Below are 21,532 nucleotides of genomic sequence, written 5' to 3' on the forward strand. Positions count from 1 at the left end.
TCAGATGCCTCATTAAAAGTTTCAAAGTGTGTGTCAGTTCACATTTTGCACTGAACTGATGGTTTTATCAGTGAGAAGTAAGGTACATCCAATTGCCTCAGTTTTATTTTACTATGAAAACCCAGTTCTCCACTCAGGGGTGACAATACTTCAGTAAAAAAAGCCTTTTCCACAGTTCATTCTGGTGACCTCACAGATTTATTAATTCAATGCATTAGAAATGCAATTGTAGTTTTTTGTTTCATGTATTTCTGTAAGGCTCAAAGTCCTTTTATGAGCAGCTGCATGTCTAGAACATTAGGGTAAACCCTTAACTGCTTCAATTGAGAAAATAAAGCACATATTACAATTCCTCATCTCATATTCTTCACAAAGCTAATGGCAAACAGGAAAAGGTAGCTACAGTCACTTTTCAGCACACTGGAAAGTTGCATCAATATGCTGGCTGGAAAACCTTCAGGAGTCTCAAGATGACTGCAAGGATTCACTAATAATGAGCACAATAAGGGCTCAGAAGAACTAGGAATGTTCTTGTGCCTCCAAGCAGCTCCCTTGCAAAAATCTCAGCATAAAGCCTAGAGACAAGTATCAGATCAGCCTTCCCTGCTCCCCACACTCCTCCAGTGGTAAAACTCTCATCAGCCTACAGTACACCTTGGCTTTAACACTGGTATACACACTGTGTTTGCAGCCTGGTTACCCTACAGCAGTTACTCTGCCCAGCTTTCCTCCTTTTCCTGCAAACACATCCAAAAAAAGTACTTCATTTAATTTACAAAACTGTGGATTACTATCAGTTATGACAGGATGACATATGAAGTGTAGGCCAAGTACTGGCAGCCAAGAGAAAATCCTTACAACAATCACCAGAGAACTCCATGCCAGACACCTCTCATTCAGAGACAGATCTCTCATTCAGAGATCCTTCAGGGATCCATTAAAAAACCACAAATAATTGCCAGGTGTTCTGCACATTCTTGCAAAACAAAAGAAATCAAAAAGGGATCTCCTGTAGGGAAAGACTAAAGAGATCCAGAAACAATGAGTTTTAAGGGGTGACCAAAGTTTGTGTTCTAGATGAGAATTCAAAAATACTTTCCACAAATACCAGTATTAGTACTAGCATTTCACAAACACCAAAGTCCTAAAACACACTGGAGAAGCACTTTCAAGATTTTTTAAGCACAACTGATGTAAGTTTCCTGTGATCTACAGAATGCCCATCTTCACCTCAAAGTTCTCATAAAGGGAAGCATTAATAATTCTTCCATGCTCACCCAAAACGTTGACTTATGAAATCAGTTTCTTGCATCACTTGCATGTTTACTATAGACTTCCACAATAATACCATATACATCAGAGACACTTGTTCCACCAGCACACTGTACGTCTTTCTTGGCTAACACCACACACGATCTGCATCGAAAAGTTACTCATAAAGTCACAAGTATTTCAGGCAGTACCAAATGAACCACTAATATTTTAATTTACTAATATGTAAATTTTAAAATATGCATATTATCTTTCACAGAGCAAGGAATTTGAGTAGAGTTGAGTCAGGAGAGACAACACTCAAATTTTTAACAGTGAATAGTGGTAGGATGAACAATTAAGAAAACTGGCATGATGAAGCATACTCTGCATCCAGAAGCTTAACTTGCTTTGCAATTCAATCCTGAATGATTTTAAAACACATTAAAATATAAGAGAAAACGAGGTGTAATTGAAATGCAGTTGCAGGGATCACTTAGCTCCTATTATCTAATGAAATACAGGATACAATACATAAAAACAGCCAGGCTTTTGCTGTACTCTGAATGGAAGCAATAACATGCACAACTTGGACACAGAAGTACTATTTTTACAGAGGATGAAAGGGGGAAAAAAACAAATCCACACAAGCCCTTGAAGTGTTGGATTGACCTGCAAGAAAAGTCATTGGCAACTAAAATTCAGTGTTGTCAAACAGGTGAGATCAAAGTATCAGGAGAGTAACCTTGAAAGGGAGACAAAACACACAGCTAGGAAAAAAGCACTAGATAAAGTTTAAGATGAACTAGATGAAGTTTAAGACTTCTTTTCCCTTTGAATTTGCGAACTACATACACATTCCCACTGGCAAGGCTATCCTGTATTCATCCAAGCATTTTTTCCAAAGAATACTACTGGGAATATCCCACACTGCCAGAAGACCAACCATGACCTAGAAGGCCTCAGATACTCAACACGTTATCTATGAATCAGCTATTCAAAATGCTACAGCTTATCCAAAAAGTCTGTTTCTCATTACATTGTGCTTTAGTCACATACTGTCTGTCCTTGGTCTGGTGCCACTTCATTTCAATTGTTTGAACAGGAACACTGGAAGGAATTTCTTGAAGACAAACTATAATGCCTGTGCATGCCATGGTTCAAGGGGCCTGCCTTAAATGGGTCATCACAACCTGTAAACAGGCTTCTTTGTTTTCAATTAACCTCCTACTTCGTTCTACTGAAGAATTCTACACACAGTTCAAAATTCAGTTTAATTGTGAACTAAAGCGCTTTATCCAAAAAACCACCAAAAACCATTCAAAATATTCAAATAATGTATCCATAGATTGAAATATCTAATATTCTGTACATCATATACAAAAACTACCAACTAGTGATCATGTTTAACATTGAACAAGTTCCCTTAGCCAAAAAGGTATCTGAAAACATTTTTAGCAAAATGGCTCTGTCTGAGACACACTCAATGTGTTCAGCCAGTATGCACACACAAAAAACTATGGAAGCTGGACTTCAAAGAAAAGCAGTTTGTGAGAAAAGCTGTTCTGGTACTGCATCCCTTCTTTCACTGGCAACAACTACATTTCTGTGGGGATAAGAGTGGGTAAGTAGATTGAAGATATTCCGTATTTCTGTTTCATTTAAATGCCTTGCCCTGCCATACAACCCTCAACAACATCCCAGTAAAACCATTTTAATTAAGCTAAAGACAGTATCATAAAGGTAACAGACACTTGGATCTGGTTTTAGCCTGAATCCACTAAATAGTACTTTAACAAGTACACAGGCCTGCTCTTGCTACAAAGAGTCAGCCCCCAGTCTGGAGATAACAAAGGCCACACAAGCCCCCTTTTTCACAGGCAGAGACAGGACACAGATCTCTGAACAGATGTCTCACAGAGCAGCCATATTCATTTTCAGAATAAGAGCCTCCTGTCCAACTACCAGCAAACAGGATGTGAACAGAGGTTCACATAAGCAGCAGACTGGAAGCACCTGAGAAATAATTCTTCTGCAGTTCTGTTACTACTGAAGCATTTTCTCCAATTAACTCAAAAACAATCCTAGTGCCAAAACAAACTTTACAAAAAAAATTCTAATGCTTGAATGCTTATTATTAGAGACACTGATGACAACCTCACCAATTCCTTTTAAAGACTATCAGGTAGCTTTGTAATTGTTTCCTCCTGAAGACCCTATCAATATAAAATGATTTTTCCACAGAATGGCTGTGATCCAAACACAGATCTCAGTACTTTGGAGGGACAGCTGTGTGAAAATCTCTTGAGAGCTCAATTCTAAAACCTCTTCTCATAGGGGCTCGAAAGGTGGAAGTGTCATTAAGTAGTTTTAAAATCCTCAAAACTTCAGAACATTTTTAAGATAATCTCCTTGCTATTACCACAGGGGGTTTTGTTTGTATCTTGTTTCTTAGGCTGGGCCCCTGAAACTGAATTATTTCAAAGGAAACAGAGGGAAGACAAGGACCTTTTAATCCTTGTTTGCTAATTGTTTAATAAAAGTGAGGGCCAAATGGAAGAACCTGTGGTTACAGCACCTCAGAATTATTGGAAAGAGGCTTCAGTAGGCAGCAAATAATACTGCAGTACAGAGCAGCAAGTGTCAAAACTCCAAATTTATAATTAACAGCACCATCTTCAATAGAATTGTGAAAGAAGGACAAAACCAACAAGGAGGAGCTGGATAGATGAATCACAGTCTCAGAGTTACAGTCCTATCTTCAAAGCTGTTAGCAGGCTGAAAAATTTATGAACAGGCATCTTCAGAATGAGTTGCAACATATCTGTCCATCAGAAGCAGACATTCCTCCTTGTGATTTCACTTTGCAAGTAATAAAATCCAGACTGCACTGCAAAGAACTGCAGTTCCCCCCCTCGCCTGCTCTTGCCCTGAGCACTCTGGCTACAGAGGCTGACAGGGTTTTGATGCTATTTTAATCTCTCCTGTGCTTCCGACACACACTGGATCACACAGATCTTTCTTGTAATTTCCTATTTCAAAGCACACTCTCTCAGAGAGACCTGGCCATACTCCAGGCACCTTTTGCTGAAGTTTCCCACAGCCATTTGGTTTGGCTCTGTCTGCAGAGCAAATGAATGCTCAATACAGACCAAACTGAGATAGCTTGAGCACATTCACCATCCTGAACTGCTGACTCAGTGCAAATGACTCCATTTCAGAATTAGTCACACATGTGAGTATGCGAGGTGGAAACTGAAATTTATGCCACCATGAACTCTTCTTATCTCAACGACTTCAGTATGCTTGTGCCTAAATAAGGATTTCACAAGAGATCTACTGGCAATCATCATCAGGCTTGTGGAAACAGGATGCTTTTCCATGACAGGCAGTGGAATGGAATGGTATTGTCAGAGCACACTGAAACCTTAAGACCATAGAAGAGATTATAGCTTCATACCAAAATTATCAGAGTTATACCCAGAATTTCATTTTTAAAATTAAAGATAATACTCAGACAACCCAGGGGATAACTGCCTCTTCCTATTATGCCCTCCTGCCACTCCTTCCTTCCAGAACACAATTTCAAGTTTTCACTTCCCAGGAAAGGCAAACAACATTAGACAAAGCACAGACCAGGCTCTGAGCTAATTAAAAAGGAATTCCCATCCAATGTTTTAGACACTAAACACTAAAACAAAACTAAAAGCAGTCAAGTACTATGCTGATTATAGTTATGTTCAGATTATTAATAGACTTTTTCACTTGTTTCGTTTATATACATTTCTTTGGACTTGATCTTCCTTTCCTTCTGTACAATCATGACTTCTAGCATAAAAAAAGGGAAAAAATAACATACCACAAACAATTCTCTAACTCAGCCATCTATGTAACAACACTGTTTGCTGGTAGCTGTTTTACTTAAATCCTGAACATCAGGAGTCCAGTTTAAGGTGAAAAATCCAAAAGGCATTTAAAAGAACAAAGTGTAAATAGACAAACTTCTACAGTTTAGAATACATTGGACAAAAAAAAGAATAAAACAGGATTTTTACCAAATCTGGTAAGAATCAAAGTTATATATTCCATTCTTTCTATGCCATTTCTCCCCTCAAAGCTCATGGGAAAGCAGACAGTTTGATTAGGGCATTTGCTTTTAAAATAATACAAAATTCATCTTTCAAGATCTGAATTGACTACAGCTAAAATAATTCGAGCAGTGTAATTTTACAGATGCTTCCTTAAGACAAATTACAACATGTTGGTACCAAAGCTGCTTCTCCATATCTGACTACTGAGATTAACAGCTGCACAGTCTGCTGCTTGTACAAATAAAGAGGCTGCTGTTCCACAAAAGGCTTTCTGCTTGAAAACTTCAATTCCTATTTCTCCAGAGAAACTTACAACATGATGAAGCAAGCCATTTCTGAGGATATTAAAATTTCCCAGCTTAAACAGTTGCAACACAAAGAAGTGAACTGAATTACATTGTACAGCTTTGTACCCTGCATTTCCCATCCTGAGGGGTTGACTGCCACATCCTGTACAAAAGGTAATTATATATTAGTGAAACAAAGCCAACACATTGAGTAAGTTCAACAAACTGCTTCATACAGCATCATACAGATGGTGACACAGATTATTCACAGGCTAGAACACGGATCAAGTCTTCAGAGTTTCAAAAAGGTAGTTTCCAAGTAAGTCTAATCTAGAAAAATGTCACTCCTTTCAAAGTTTTTTGATCTGGAAACTCTACTTGGAAGTACTTCCTCAGCACAGAGACAGCACACTTGTCTCAACACTGCTTTTAGGTCCCTGATTTACAGCTCTCAAGTGCAAAAATTTAAGGTGCCAGTGGATGCAATAAAGAAAGCATTTCTCTCTGAAGCACCTGTAACAGCTTGGCTGAAGCTTCTCAAACACAATTAAACTTAAGACAGGCACTTGGCTTGAAAATTTGCAGCCCAGGCAGTGAAGGTACACACCAGCTGGGCAACTGAGAACAGGCTCTTGTGACAGGACTCAATCTGAAGTGGTGCTGCCTAATGTATTAGCCCCATGTGTACCAATAAAGAATTTAAAAGCAGATGACCACTGTGTAAATATAGAGCATTACCAACACACTGCTTCCAAAGACAGCTTGAAAAATTACAGACCATTACAGAGCTAAACTGCAGAATGAACATGAAAGACAAATGCTAATTTTCATACTTTCAGGAGAAGTAAAGTGAGTATCAACTGACACATTATGCCAATTGATGGGTGGTAATGCAAAGAAATTCAGTCACAGGGAGTTTATCAATAATTTTAACCAACATTTTAGGCACTGTCACAAAGTCTCAGACTGAACATTCAAATATTAAATTGTTGTAGCATGATTTTTGACAGCAACACACAGAGGGGCTGCAAAAGTAAGCAAGGTGTCTCCTCATATCACTTCACCCAAGGAAGTCCCCAGAAAACTTCCTTTTGGCAGCTTCATCTCACCACAACCAATGCTTGGATTTCCAGTTACTCAGCACGAGAGCACACCTCTCTAACATTTATACTAAAAAGACCTAACAGCAACTATTGCTTCACTTGCAGATCCTTTTGTGAGCGAAAACAGAAAACTACTGATGCACTTAATTTGCCTATTCTAAAGCCCAACACTCCAAACACAGCATGTGAAGTTCTGTGCTTTGAAGTACCCTCTAGGACCTCCAGAAGGTGCTTTCCATCCAAAGCTCCACAGCTGCAACATCCAAACTGGATCCACAAGTGATCCAGAAAGAAAAGTTCACTGCTTAGAAGATGAGGAAACAGCGAGGTGGGAAACTTGACAACACATATCATCTCCTCAAACCTCACAAAGAAAACCATACAACATCCACAACCTATAAGGCATAACAACCTAATGTTGTCCCAAATGAGTAATAACTACACAAAGTGACTGCAGTGCTTCTCTTCTGGGAAGCCTTCCTAAGTTTACTCTGCATCCCTTTTTTCAGGGAAACTGGCATACTTGTCAGGGAATAATCAGATAGTTCCCCAGAGTTAACTTACACAATATCATCAGTGCTAGTCAGACACTGAATTACAAACAGAGTTACAAAGCAGGTAAACCAAGATTCCTCATCCAGTCAAACTTTTTTTCGATCCATGCTATGGCAGGAATCGCTAGGAACACAGGAGTAAACAAAACTCATGACAAGGATTTCAATAGGAAAAGGATAAAAAACCAAACAAACAAAAAACCAAAGTGTGATTATTTGGAGTCTCCAAGGTATACCATCACCAGTCATGGTCCTAGTGGATACTCTGGGCTAATGTGGGGCATGTGGCTGGATACAAGCAATCTCTGTACTACTACCATTCGGGAAGAACTAAAAATCTAACAATGCAACAGCCACAGATGCCTACAATAAAGTGAAATTAAACTGATAAAAAGGGAAATTAATTCAGCTCTGTTTCCCCAATAAGACACTCAACCCCTCTTATCTTTGATGAATGCGTCCCAGGATGTGCCAAAGTGCACAGCACCACGACCCTTGATCTCTGCTTGACACAAGTCATCATTCAAGGCTCAAGATATTTTGCTATCCCAGTATGTGTGACAGACTGCTCAAACCCCACAAAACACAGCCAGGCCAACTGCTGTACTTGCTGCTTTTGAGAGCACACACTGATGACTCCCAGATTCTCAAACTGTAAACCTGGCACGAAGCTACAAAATAACCACTCACAGGAGGCTCCAGATAAAAGACTTCCTAGCTTGCTGTCACCAAAGCAAGAGATCACATGCCAATATACAGCTGAAAAAACACCAACATTTATCAGAATATGGACTATTCCAGTCAAGTTATTTACTAGAAAGTCAGAGAACAGGGAAAACTGAAGTCCCTCATGATCTTGAAGAAAAGGCCCACACTTTTTACAAGGTGCATGCTTTCTGTTCCTGGAATCCAGGCCAAATGTAGGGATTCAAACACAAGAGGAGTTTTTCTCTGAAGAAGGCATGCACTTCAAAGGCCACAAAATCCACATTAAAAGACTCCAGCACAGCTTCAGCCTCCCTAATTCCCACTAGACTCCCCAAATCTGTAGAGCTGCAATCACTTGTTTTAGAGTGGCTGCATGGGCTTCTATTGCAGAGGCACTGAATTAATGAATTCAAGCTGGAAACCATTTCTGAAACACAATGTACTGGGAAGCAAAAGTCAGATCTATGCAGCAACTTAACCAGATAGTATTTTAACATTTTCTTTTATTTTTTTTCTTTTTTCTTTTTTTTTTTTTTGATGGGTTGTTTCAAGGGGTTATTTCTTGAAGCCCTGCAGAGACTGGGAAGTAGCAGTGTGGTCAATTGTATTTATTGTTCTGTTGTCTAAAAGCATAGACATGAAAAATGTCTTAGCTACCCCTTTGAACAAGAAGGCTTTTCAGAGCAACAGGCAGAATTCCTCTCAAGGTTTGAGCAACAGGTGGTTTCACTAAATCATGGTCAATTTCTCCGTTTGTTTATGGTTTTCAACAGTCTGTAGTTACTGCAAATTTTTGTTTCCTTTCTAATTCAGTTTCAGTCCTACGCAGTCTTCATTAGTCAAGAACTACAATCTTGCTTTACAATAGTTTTCTGCAGAGAAGCTATTTTAAGTTAATGACTGTGCCCATTCTCCCATTAAAGTGCTTTTTCACTCATGGACTTAGCACTCAACATTTTTTTTATGGCACTTTGTTTCACATTATGCTCAGCAGCCCATGGAGCACATGACATTTTGTAACCAAATAGCCAATGGCCATTGGCAAATTTCCCCACCCCTCCCTTTCTCAATATTATTGGAACAAATAGCCTTATTTGCACAAAAAACCCTCTGCAACCTGCAAAACCAAGTTAACCCCCTTAATAATCTGTGTCAAGTAGATTTATTACAACTTTCATTACACTCAATTCATTGCTAGCCAGAATCACACAGGTACCTCAGCTTTTCTGCCAGAAATACGTATTGAAGCACAGACTGAGGATTATCAACCAGCCAAAAGACAGGGGGTGATATGCTGGATAAATGTTCTTACCTAGTAAAACCACAAAAGGAAAGGAGACTTAGAATTCAGAGCAATCCTTCAGCTACTTTAGAAACAGTGTCAGTAGAGTACAGGATCACTGGATGAAACATTTTCATCAGCCTAGGAAAATATCTGTAATTGGAAAAAAGTTATAACTTCATACAAAAAAAAAGGATTTTGCACTTAAATGGTTCACCTTCATTCTTTCTTCTTTAATTGGGCCTTGGACTATTTCGAACATTTTCATGGGACAGGTTTATTTCAAGTCAGAGTAATGCTCACAGCCCTCTAAACAAACAATTTGGTCACCAACTTGTGATCCCAGTGACACCTGATAAACTCACAGCTGTTGGACTGAATATTTATACATGAAATAACTGATGTATTTCCATCTGGTCTTTATGACAAGAGGATGACTATACAGAATGGCAAATCACTACTGCTTCCAAACAAAACTTGGGGAAGAGGAAAGGGAAACTGCTGAGCTGGACTGCCCTTGACCCATGACAAACAGACAACTCAGCTGTCACTTATGTTTTGCTCATTTGAGTAGCTGCAGAAAGTATATCTGAAATGAGACACCCTATTCAGCTGAAGCTCAATCTAGCCCATGGATTTTTTTTCCCTTCCTGGAAAGAAATTTGGCTTGAGAAGGGGGAAGGGAGAAGGCAAGAGCATAAAGCAAATTCCCAAGAGAACAGTAAGCACATTTCCATGGATAAGATTGACTTACCAGCTGGAAAATCTAAGTTTGGATGAGGCAGTTGCAGGAGTCAAAGCTTAGATGCGGGTTTTAAACATGCTCATTCTTCTTTTACATAGGGTAGCTGAACACAGATAACAAAATCTGCTTTCATTCCAGAGTGCAAGAGGGAGCAGGGGGAGAAAATAAAATCCTTGTTTTGCCAGATGGCTTATACTGGGACCATAGGAGGATTCAGGAAGGCCAAGGTTAGAAAATAAAGCGAAAAATGACATTGGCAATGACTGATACACTGTTTTGTTGGAGGGGGGAGAAATGAGGATATTTCCTGAACAGGTAAAAAGCAAGAACAATTACCATTCCCACACAGGAACAAGAGAAACAAAAGATACCATTTCCCTGAATATTATTGCCAGAGAAGATAAGGACAGAAGTCAAAGGGAAAGTGGAAAATAGCTCTCTACATCATCAACCAACCCATTCTTTCCATTCTAAATTCCAATGCCAACTTCCTCAGATTTCATACCCCTCTTAAGTGACAAATTATACTTAAAACATGGCCACATTCACAGCCTGCTGCTTTGTAACTGCAGTCACCCACACCGACTTAGTTAACACTTATCAGTTGCGTCATTACCTGCTAGTTATCAGCTCTTTCTTTAAAGTAGCTGCACTCCTCCAAATTTTACAGTTACCCAAACCATGTGGTTTGTTGCAAAAAGTTATCAAGACCAGAAGTTGAGCAATACACAGTTTTGGACATGCTACAACAGCACAATCACACATCACAAGCATACTTCAGAAATTTGGTATTATTTTATAAGCTGCCATATTAGAAGCCACAACTGGTTTCTGACAGAGGTCAAGCCACTGCAAACCTTCAGCAAAGCAAAGTAAACCTTCAGCTGAACAATTCAGAACAAAACCCAGCAATTTGCAGTAATAGTAAATAACAGAGCCTTCCACAAAAGAATTTGGGGAATTGTTTTGCTGATGTTGAAAGTACAGCCAACTGCTTTAGCACAGCTGATCCTGGCTTACTTCCTTTGGTTAGCCCAACCTAATCTAAAGCTACTTGAGCTTTCTTCATAAAACTGAACCATTTCTTTCCTTCCCATTTGACATAATCACTGTTCACACTAGTGTTAGTTTTCCTGTATTCCAAATCAGTTTATCACCCATTTCCAATTCATAACCCCATCACTCACATGGTTTAGAATCTAAGGATGACTTCTCCCAGAGGCCAACAAAGTACAGGTTTATCAAGCAGAAACCATTTATAGCCTGGGTACACTGGGAATTTTCACAAAATCTCTATATTTGGAGCAGCAAGACTATAAAGTTTTTCTCACACTCAGATCAATTCAACTGTCTATCTCAGAAAACTGACCCAGAAGACCTTCCAGAGCAGTTAGTCATCTACCCACCAACTAGGCCACAGATGCTGGCTTGGGATAGATGCCTCTCCAGTTTCAAAAAAAAATCCTTCAAACACTTAAATTATGGTCACAAAGCTTTTCAAAGACGAAATGTGCACATTCACAATCAACTACAAAATACTAAAAAACCCACAAGAAATAGCAACAAAATGCTCAGCCTTAAAGGCTGCTGGGCTTATGGAGCTCACAGCCTGAATGCACCCACAAAATGATTTTACCTGTTCATGAAAGTTACACAAATATTTAATCTGTAAAGAAAACACCAACTGATGTATATCCACAGTAGGTAGCTTACTCAATAAGATTACTATGAAAGGAAGCATTTTGGCAAAAAGCAGGCAAGAAATCCGCAAGCTTCAGTACAAGTATTAAAATAATACTTTCATGAACTAGCCATTCATAGCAATAGGAACTTTTGGAATCAATTCATAGTTTTAAACTTGCCTGGTCCTAAAACTTTGAAATGTCATGTACATCCTAAGAAACAAGGTTTTCTGCTGTTCCTCACCTTTGTCTTGTAAATGCTATTTAACTCTCAAAGTTTGTTGGGAAAAAAAATAAAACACTTAAGTCAACAATAAAAACAGATTTCAGACTCTCCAACACAAATAAATCAAACTTCAGTTCTGCTAGGTTTTCTGCCACTGGCCCAACTTTCAGAAATAAGATTCCATACTGGATGGGAAGAAGAACACCACTTTTTTTGAACCATAATCCCAAGATAAAAATCAAGGCAACTGGCTGTTTTTCCTATCTGATGTGTTATCATACACAGTTAGTCACATTCAGTTGCACTGAAATGCTGGAAGGAAACCTGAGTAAGAAAGACAATTTGTGACCAATCTTCAAGTATAGAACACACACAATACACTGGGAGTGCTACAGCATTTAAGTCTTCAGCAGCAACCTTGAGGCTCTTATTTTTTCCTTTTTTACTCCTGAGGGTAAATACTGAACCTCTCAGATATGTTCAGGCTTGTATAAAGACATCAGCAGAAGAAATCATACCATCACCTTAACTGGCTCACAGTTGCCATCAAGAGGCAAAACATTTCAAATTCAAACACCCTGTGTAATTCACCACCACCCCTCCTGGCACAACCTAAAATTCATTTCTGCTTTTGAGTCTGCAGAAAGAAGCTCAAGCTGCACATAAAGGAAGCAGAGAAAGCCACAGGAAGAAAAAAAAAAATAATTCTAAAACTAAACTTCAAGTCTTGGTTTTGTATCAGACACTTCTGTTGTTTCTCCCTTTTCAGCATACTCTTCCTGGCAAACCAAACTAAGCCCCAAATCACGATAAATGCAAATAAAAAGCCTGCCCTCAAAAGCCATTCTACATACTGTCAATCTCTACTTGTCTACATCTAGAGGGGGCAATATTTAAAAACAAACAAACAAAAAAAATCAATCATTTCTCAGACAGTATTTCTTACAGCAGGATATTTATCTGACTGGACTGCTTCAAGAACTCTCTACATCAAGTTTAGCCTCATAATGACATTTTTAATTTAAGGAGAACTCGTGGACCAAGTTCAAATTAGCTATAACAAAGCACGTTAACTTAACATCTTGCATTTTTACATGGATAACCTACATTTCCCAAATGAAAGCATACCATAAGCAGCTGAATAAAGATCAAGACAAACCAAAAATAGTTCTATGTTGGAAAATATTTGTTAGAATAGAAGTCTCATTTAAAAAGAGGCAGATTTGAAAACAGACATGGTAACATTTTGTAACATTTAAGCAAAACCTGCTAACAGTTCAGAAATTGCCATTAACAGATGCATATTACATAAGCTCACATAGATTTCCAGATCCTTAAGATAATCAGCCTGGATTGCTGAAGCTTTTAATAGTAATATTTGGGGGTTATTGTTTGCGTGTCATCAGTCTAGCCCAGGATAGAAGCAGTCAAAATACACTCAGACTGGGGTCACAAACTTGCCACCAACAATCAGCACAGGACAAGCAAGTCACAAGTCCTCCTAAGAGAGGAAAATGTCCAAGGAAAGCAGGGTAACCCTATCAACTGGGTATTTTAAACTATCACAAGGCTACATTAACTGGCCAAAACCAGACAAAATGCACATGGCTGTTGGCATCAGTTTTGTACTACCTTTCACTCACCTCAGATTTTCCTGTTACATACAAAGAGATTGCCATTCCTATGCTTTTCACGTTCTACCAAACGGTGCCATTCAACTCACAATTGCACAATTGGGTTTTTCCATCTTGACCTTTCTGCTTTCTGCCACCAGCACCAAACCTGCTATCAGAACCCACTATCTTCAATTTCTGATGCAATGAAACTAGAAATGGCTGAAAAATGCAGATGAAAGGGATGATCCAGAACAGCTAAATCGAAACAATATAACTCCTACCTCATATAAGAGGTCTAACAAAGCTCATTTCCCACAGTGTCTGTTAAAAGCAGGAGGAGAGCAGCTCAACAGGGACCTTGAAAGGTTCTATCAGTGACTGCTTGTCTAACAAAGGCAACAGGACCAGAAGCACTCTGGGCTATGGCTCCAAACACAACTTGTGATGTGGATACTACTGGAATCTCCAAAGCTTCCTCTTTGTTTTAATCTTACTGGTAACATCTGAGGAGTCCTGCTAACCACTTGCAAACTTAGACTTGAAATGCACCACAGTGATCCTGTCCTGAGAACAGAGACTCCAGAAAACTGCTGCCCCTAGATTCCCAATAGATGAACCAGGTGACTTCAGAACCATGCTCTGGGGCACACAGATCATGGAAAAAAATACCATCGCCTACATTTAAACACATTTATTCTGGTGTCATTGACACATCACTTGGAAAGCTCATAGATATTTTAGTTACAAGGCCATCAAGCATACAACATCCTTTCTAAAGGACTTCTAGAGTCTAAGTGTATAGGCAGCATTCCTAAAGATTCTGCTTAGACCTAAAATGACAAATTCAAACATAGCAGTTTGTCTCTATGTGATTCAGAACGAGCTACCCTTGTAAAAACTGCTTACTGCTTTAGATAGATATTAATACTTACATAGCCTCTGGAAGGCTATGATATAACAACATAACACTACCAGTCCCATTTTTATCAGGCTGCCATTTCCTTTGCCAAAAAATCACCTGAGAACATGTTAAATTATTCCTGAGCCAGGCAAAGTAACACAGCGCTGCTTGGAATTCCCCAAGCAAATCTTTGAAGCACTCAGAATAATCTGGATATGTGCAATGCACCTGCCATCACCAGGTGAAAATGACAAGTGGGATGAAGTCCAGAAGTATGTCTAAGAACTAAATCTGAATTTTGGTCACTGCATTCCACCCATTACTTTATTCTAACTTTTTTTCTAAAAAGATTTGCCAACACCTGTGATGAACTTGCTGCACAGATGTCCATTTGGGTTAAGAGGACAGCATAGCACAAAACATGATTAACACCAAGTTTATCCTCTGCAGCATGGAGTTAAGGGGTATTCTGCAGGTTGTGCCCACAAGACAAGACATGAGGAAGCTCCCTAACATGACCTCAGGCGAGGCACAGATTCAATCCTCATCACCCCTCTACTTCCCACAGCTCTCCCAAAGGGAATGGGGGGAACTAAAACCACACATTGAGACGTGTTGGTATGACAATTTGTAAATCTACTGAGGAAACTGGAAATAGAGTAGAAAGAAGGACAGCCATGGTATCTTGACCAAAAACATCCTAACACTGTTTAAGGTCCAACACACACCCTAAATGATTTTCAAAATGACCTACAAGGCAGTCCTAGGGAAAGGAAGCAGCTTCCAGAAAAATACTTGTGAAGCCATAAAAATTGAGTCCTGTTCATTTGGACAAGAATTTAAATAACAGATTTTAAAAGATATGCAGATGGTTCATATTAGATAAAAGCCTTTAACTACTCCAAGAAATCAATTTTCAGCATGACAAATCCTGCTATTTAGAATAGAAACAGTTCCAAGTGTACTGGAAGAGTGTTTTTCCAAGTGTGGTGTACACACATCATGATCTAGTTAAAACCACAGTATCATTATCTGAAGTTTCAAGAGTCAAAACCAATAACTTCCTACCATCTGCTATTAAAAATTAACACTACCACCAACAAAACCCACAAGCACATACTAAGTCAAGAGAAAGTTCTATGCCCAGCTGCAGGAGCACTGCAAATTTACATGATATTTATTATCTTTCTTTTAACTTAAATGTTACATCCAATATGTACACTGACAAACTAAACAGAAAACCACCCAACTTTTATTTCAACTCAACCACGATTTGAAAGAACCAATTTGTAGTCTCAAAAAAAGGTTGGTAATCTTTACAGGAAATGCATGACAGGAAGCATCAAGACTGCCACTGCTTAGCACCAGCTTTGTCACATGCAGCATGGAGAACCTGGGTGTCAGTCAGAGCTGTGATGTTTAACAAGCTGCTGCATGAAACAAAACCAAAGACAAAATAAGAAAAAGAACACGTGGCCTAGAGGGATGTTGCTAACCAAAAGGTATTGAAAACTGCACTGTACTGTGCACTGCATCCATGGAGACTACCACAGATCTATTACTGCTTGTTTTATTTATTACTCTGCTCGACAGCTCTCAAAGGGCTCTATACAGGATATCTCCAGGGAGCTTTTATCAGGTGGGGTTTTTTTCCCTTACAAAGAAAGATTATAGACCTGGTACTTTTCCTCAAAAGCCCTCAAAAGTTTCGTTATGAAGCTAAGTGTTTTAAACCACAACAGCCCAAAACAAATCTCATTTAAGAGATTTAATTCTGCACCTCTCAAACCCACACAAACTGACAAATAAAAGCCTGTTTATTTCCATAAGAAATGCTGCATTTTCAGAATGTACTTATCTGGATTATATTTACTGCCTCACAACCAGACAGTTACAAATTGACCCACAGCCATCTCCAAAAGTGATATCCCTTTGAGGTAAGCTTATTTTCTTAAGTAGAGGTCTCCTAACAGCTGCAGCTCCAGAATGTACTTCAAAAGCTCTCTTCTCTCTTTCAGGGTCACCTTTGTCAAGTCTGAGGGAGCCTGACCACTGTTTATACTTCTGCAGGTAATTAGTCTGGCCCCTTTCCCATGTCATTTATCAAGCTGTCAATTGTATCAATTACAGCACAAACACTCAAGAATATGGCTGGGTTGTCATCTTTAGCTAAAGGAGAAGATTTCACATCAGAGATTTGAAGACAGTAAGTACCAGTAATTTGTTGTGCCCTATGACATAGAAAACCAGCAAAAATTTAGACTTTGCTGTACAAAATTTCAAATTCCCTGCATATGCACACTTATAAATCCAGCATCCTGAAAGTGCCATAAGCCCACTGCATACTTACAGCTTTACAGATTTTACTTTCAGTATTTCACAATTTGTAAAGCTGAAAACAGAAGAGATAATAAGGACAGCATGACGTTGACAGATTGTCACATACCTTGATTAATCTACGTCTGTGACAATGACACAGCTGGCCCAGAAGCAGTCCCAAGCAGGAAGCACGCTGCTGCTGCAGCCACACAACTGCTCACAAACTAGTAAAGCATTATCAACACTGATGTGAGGCACAGGAGCCAGCATACTGCATTAGACTTGGACTTGATCTTCCAGTAAAAGTTTCAGAAAATGTCTTTTTAAATAATCAGAATTAAATCACAGTCAGAGCTTTCAAAGAATGCATATTTGTTTAGGGATATTGACTATTTCTCCAGAACTAACAGAATGTAATCGTTTTCCAACAGTGCTTGACAGATGAATTCCAGGTCCACAATTCTCAGCTTCCTCTCACTGCAGAAAGGTCTAGATCTGGTTTTCCATTTTGCTTTAATGTAGTTACATGATTGTGCATCAGAGCCAGCATCTTTGCAGTCAGCACTCCTAGTGAGCAATATGCAACCAGCTTTTTAAAAAGGAAAAAAAAAAAAAAAGACTACAGGATGCCACAGTTATGTGATACAAGACCTTTTTTGGTTGTCAGACTCAAATGTGCAACTTCTGAAACATTCTCAGTTTTGCCAGTCCAGAAAGAATAGAGAATTTTAAGAATTATACATTGACCTCAACAAGCTGATATTTGTCATGGTAAGTCTGCAGTGGAGTCTGTACTCCAGAGTACAGGAACTGCATTCCATCGCTGTCTGCTGACCTAAAAATCACCATTAAATATAGCTTTAAGACCACAAGATAAAGATAGGCATCATTAAATCTGAAGTGTCAGTAAAAATGAAGCTACACATCACATCCAATCTACTTCCTGCACTGTGAGTTTTAAGTCAACATTGTTAGACTCAGAAAAACTCTGACAGATGGAAATATTATTTAGTACCTCGCTGTTTCCTGCTACAAAGTGTCACTTGAATTATCATTTTTACCAGAGTGCACTCTAGAATCTCATGGTTCACATCCAATTCTGGCATTATGCTTGTTCCAGCTAGTTTTTCATTGCTATTTCCTATGTAAGAAAAATGCATTTGCAAGCTGGAGTGTCTGTACACTACACTTGGTTTGTAGTTAGACATCTGCTAGAGAAGCACACACATGAAACCTACACCAATTTATTACTCAGATGTGATAAATTCACAGACAGCTTTCCCTCAAAGCAGTAATGAGTAAAACAAACTTTGTGCACCATTATCACCTGTCCAACTCATTTCTTACCCCTGGACACTGTGTTCCTTAGGGAGAGCCCTCCAGTTCCTTCCTAATCCTCCTGCAGCCCAGGTGTTAAGCAGAATAACCTGACACAACACTGAATCCAGAGTAAGAATGGCAAAGCAACATATCAGCAGGAAGGTGCACCCTCCTTTCAGAGAGCACACTGCCCAAATGAAAGGTAAATCTTCAAATGCCTCACAAATACACCGTTCAAAAGAGCCCAAGTTACCTCCACATCATCAAGCACATCCCTATATAAAAACTTACTAATTTGAATAATCCAGAGCAATAATTCTAGGGAGAAGATTTTGCAGTCCAGCAAGTGTCTGTTCTGTAAATCAGCAGTTAAATTACAGTTTTGATTTAAAACCACTCACACAGGGCTCAGAGGGATGACACAACAGCACTAAGATTTGGCTTTTGCAGCCAGCAGTGTGACTTGCTACTTCTGGCATGTGAGTACTACTTTGCAAACTTCAGGCATCAGTGGAAGGCATCACATTTTAGCCACAACATTACCTGAACTGTACAGAGGAGACAAACTCACTGCTCAAACATCATTTACAAAGATCCCTTTTGTCAATGTCTACCTACCTAAAAACCCTTTAATTAGTAACCCTAACTACTATTTTAGTCAATTTATGAGATGTGCTAATGACAACAGTAGGAGGCACACTTGACTCAGAATAACTAGAGCCGAGATGAATACATACAAGGGGAATAAAAGTATCTGAAGGCCAACACTACGCTAACAATTGCCTTGCAGCAACTGAAGCTGAGCACTGGCAGAAGCTGCTGAGCTCTTCACATCTCCCCTACATTCACAGCAGGGCAGGTATTTCACATTTGAACACCTGCACACAATATTTTAAAGCAGGTTCAGTAACAATTTGCTTCATAGGGACAGGTCACAAAGTAAACTAGGATTGTCCTTCAGTCACACCTGTGTTAAGTTTTGTTAGATTCAACAAAATTATTCACAAATCCAGAAAAATATAAAGAGCCAGGACCTTGGCTTCCTGGAGATACTAAGAACACCAGTAGGTCACCCAGTGAATTTCAGCTCTTCCCCCTTCTACTTCCTCCACAGTTCAATTTATCAAGCAGAAGGGGCAATTCAATTACAAGGCAATTCAAGAGCCTTGAGGACATGAGCAATATCCTCCACAGTTTCACTAACTTGGAAACACAAGCTGCATTTCATAAACAGCATCTAAACTTCCTTTGAGAGGAAGCATAGTCATAGTCTCAGGTTTTGATCTTCATTACTACAGAGCACATAGAAAAAAATTAGGCCTAGTTGTATTATTCAGAATTAAAAAGTCATTCTGCCAAAATCTTCAGTAGTGCTGTTTAGAAGACTCTGGGGAGGTGGGACACCTCAGATGCCTGAGAAAAACTGCTATTGCTGAGGAACATTATTTCAAGATAATTAAAAGTAACCATCAGTTACTTATGGTTACTGTAACACAGCATGGAAAAAAATCATTCACGTTTCCCTAATAAAATAATTAAGCTTTGAAGGTTCACCAATTCTCAAATCATGGCATCCTGGAAAACCAATAACATCTAAGTTTCAGTCCATCTTTGTGAATGCAGATTTCATTTTGATACAAATCATGCATAACAAATAACAACCCATCAACAACTACATTTTCCTATATAAGAGGATATACCCACCATCCCAATAAATACCAAGTTCCTCCTTTTCTTTCTAGTCACAAACAATAAAATAGGATTTAATCTCAAAATATTCTACTAGCTGTAGAGTCTAGCTCCTTCAGCAAATACTTTGAACAGCTATAAAATGTACATTCCTGTTTTAAACTTGTCACTTGGTAGTGACTCCTGAGAGGAAAAACACAGTCTTTGGAATCTGGCTTAACTTAACCCACAAGGCACTCCTGCAATGCACTTCCCCTCTGAGCAACACATCAACTATTTCCCCCTTGCAAATATTTTCATTCATGCTTTTTGCAACTCGTCAATTTCAATGCTGCCCATGGAATTCACCAACCAATTGAAAGCCCAGCAACATGCCCTTTAAAAATGAGCTTCTTCAATAAATTCCTTCGAAAGTGATGCTACTTCAGACAGTCTGTCCACATAATACTGATGGTGATGAAGACACTTCAAGAGGCAACATTAGTGGAAGGCAACTGATGCCAAGCTGATGTTAGTTTCTGATCAGTAAGTGTGAAGATTAAAACAGTCTTCAGAGATTAAAGTCACAGAACTCAGAAATTGGAAAGATTAAAATTTCAAATAAAAGCCATACAATTTTGATGGCTTATTAATCTCCTCACAGTTCAAACTGCACAAGTAAAGCTTCAGCAGAGCCCAACAATTGATCATTTTACTTTTAATTTAAAAATCAATGCCGAAACAGACCACCACAGCAAGTATGTAGCTAGCTTGGAGGAGCAGGTCATGCTGAAGGGTCACAAAGAAAACTGGAAGCTTTCTTCCACAGTTAGTAAGCTCAGAATAATGGCAATAACAGAATGAACCAAGATACTGGTAGAATGCTTGAGCAACCATCCAAAAGCAAATATTAATTCAAATTAAGAAATCTTTTCATAAATTCCCTCAGCTTAACTGGAACAGATATACAAGTGCTTTTGAGAAAGTTCTCGTGCAGTTACTGCAACCAATCATTTGTGAGCCACTGACTGCTTAAAAACCCTACAAAGAGTTTTGGAACTTTCACCCAATGCTCTTTTGTCTGCCCTAAATTGGATGGGAACACAAACAACAATAAAGATGTACTACATGAGCCCTTCTATGAATTGCACCAAAACCCAATACCAAAAAACAAACACTAAACCTTTTAACTTAACTCTGAGGCTTTGAAAACAAACCAGCACACCAGGTATTTGTTCCTGGTACTCCAAGCTCTTCCCACTTCTTTCCAGGTTGTTGCACAGCAACCTGTGTCTGTTACACAAGCTGTGACTCGCAGGGAACTAAGGGTGTTCTTGCCATCCTCAGACTGGGCCCCTACAGAACCCTGGCTCTGCTCAGTCTAGAAACTTGATAAAAGAGCAGTATCTCAGTCCAGTTTAATCCACCAGCCATCCAGAAAGGCTAAACTTTAGGGTGCTTTCTAAAGCTTTGGAAAGCTAAATTATTTCCCTGCCCCTGTTAACAAATATGAACACTGGAAATTAGAATGAAAAATACAGCATTGAAAAAGTAAATGGTGTGATACACTGCATGACTTGTGTATACTCTAGAGTTATCTATCCCACAAGAATCCAATGCCACTACCTATGACATGTCTGTGAAATTAATGTTTTCACATTTTTTCTTAAGAAAAACACCTAAACAAATTCTGAAACGTTTAGGGTAGCTCAAGTCGATATTCACTTACACATCTTCCCTCAGCCTCCCATTAGCAGCACACAAGTGATTTTACAGTCC

The 21,532-nt window shown here is 39.0% G+C and overlaps 1 protein-coding gene across 1 annotated transcript in view; it reads right to left on the bottom strand.

The window, feature by feature from the left end:
* The window catches only part of LOC115910495 (serine/threonine-protein kinase WNK1-like), a 99,156-nt gene that overhangs the window by 75,727 nt on the left and 1,897 nt on the right, over positions 1-21,532 (bottom strand).

Source organism: Camarhynchus parvulus, chromosome 1A (assembly GCF_901933205.1).
Source record: "Camarhynchus parvulus chromosome 1A, STF_HiC, whole genome shotgun sequence".
NCBI lineage: Eukaryota > Metazoa > Chordata > Aves > Passeriformes > Thraupidae > Camarhynchus > Camarhynchus parvulus.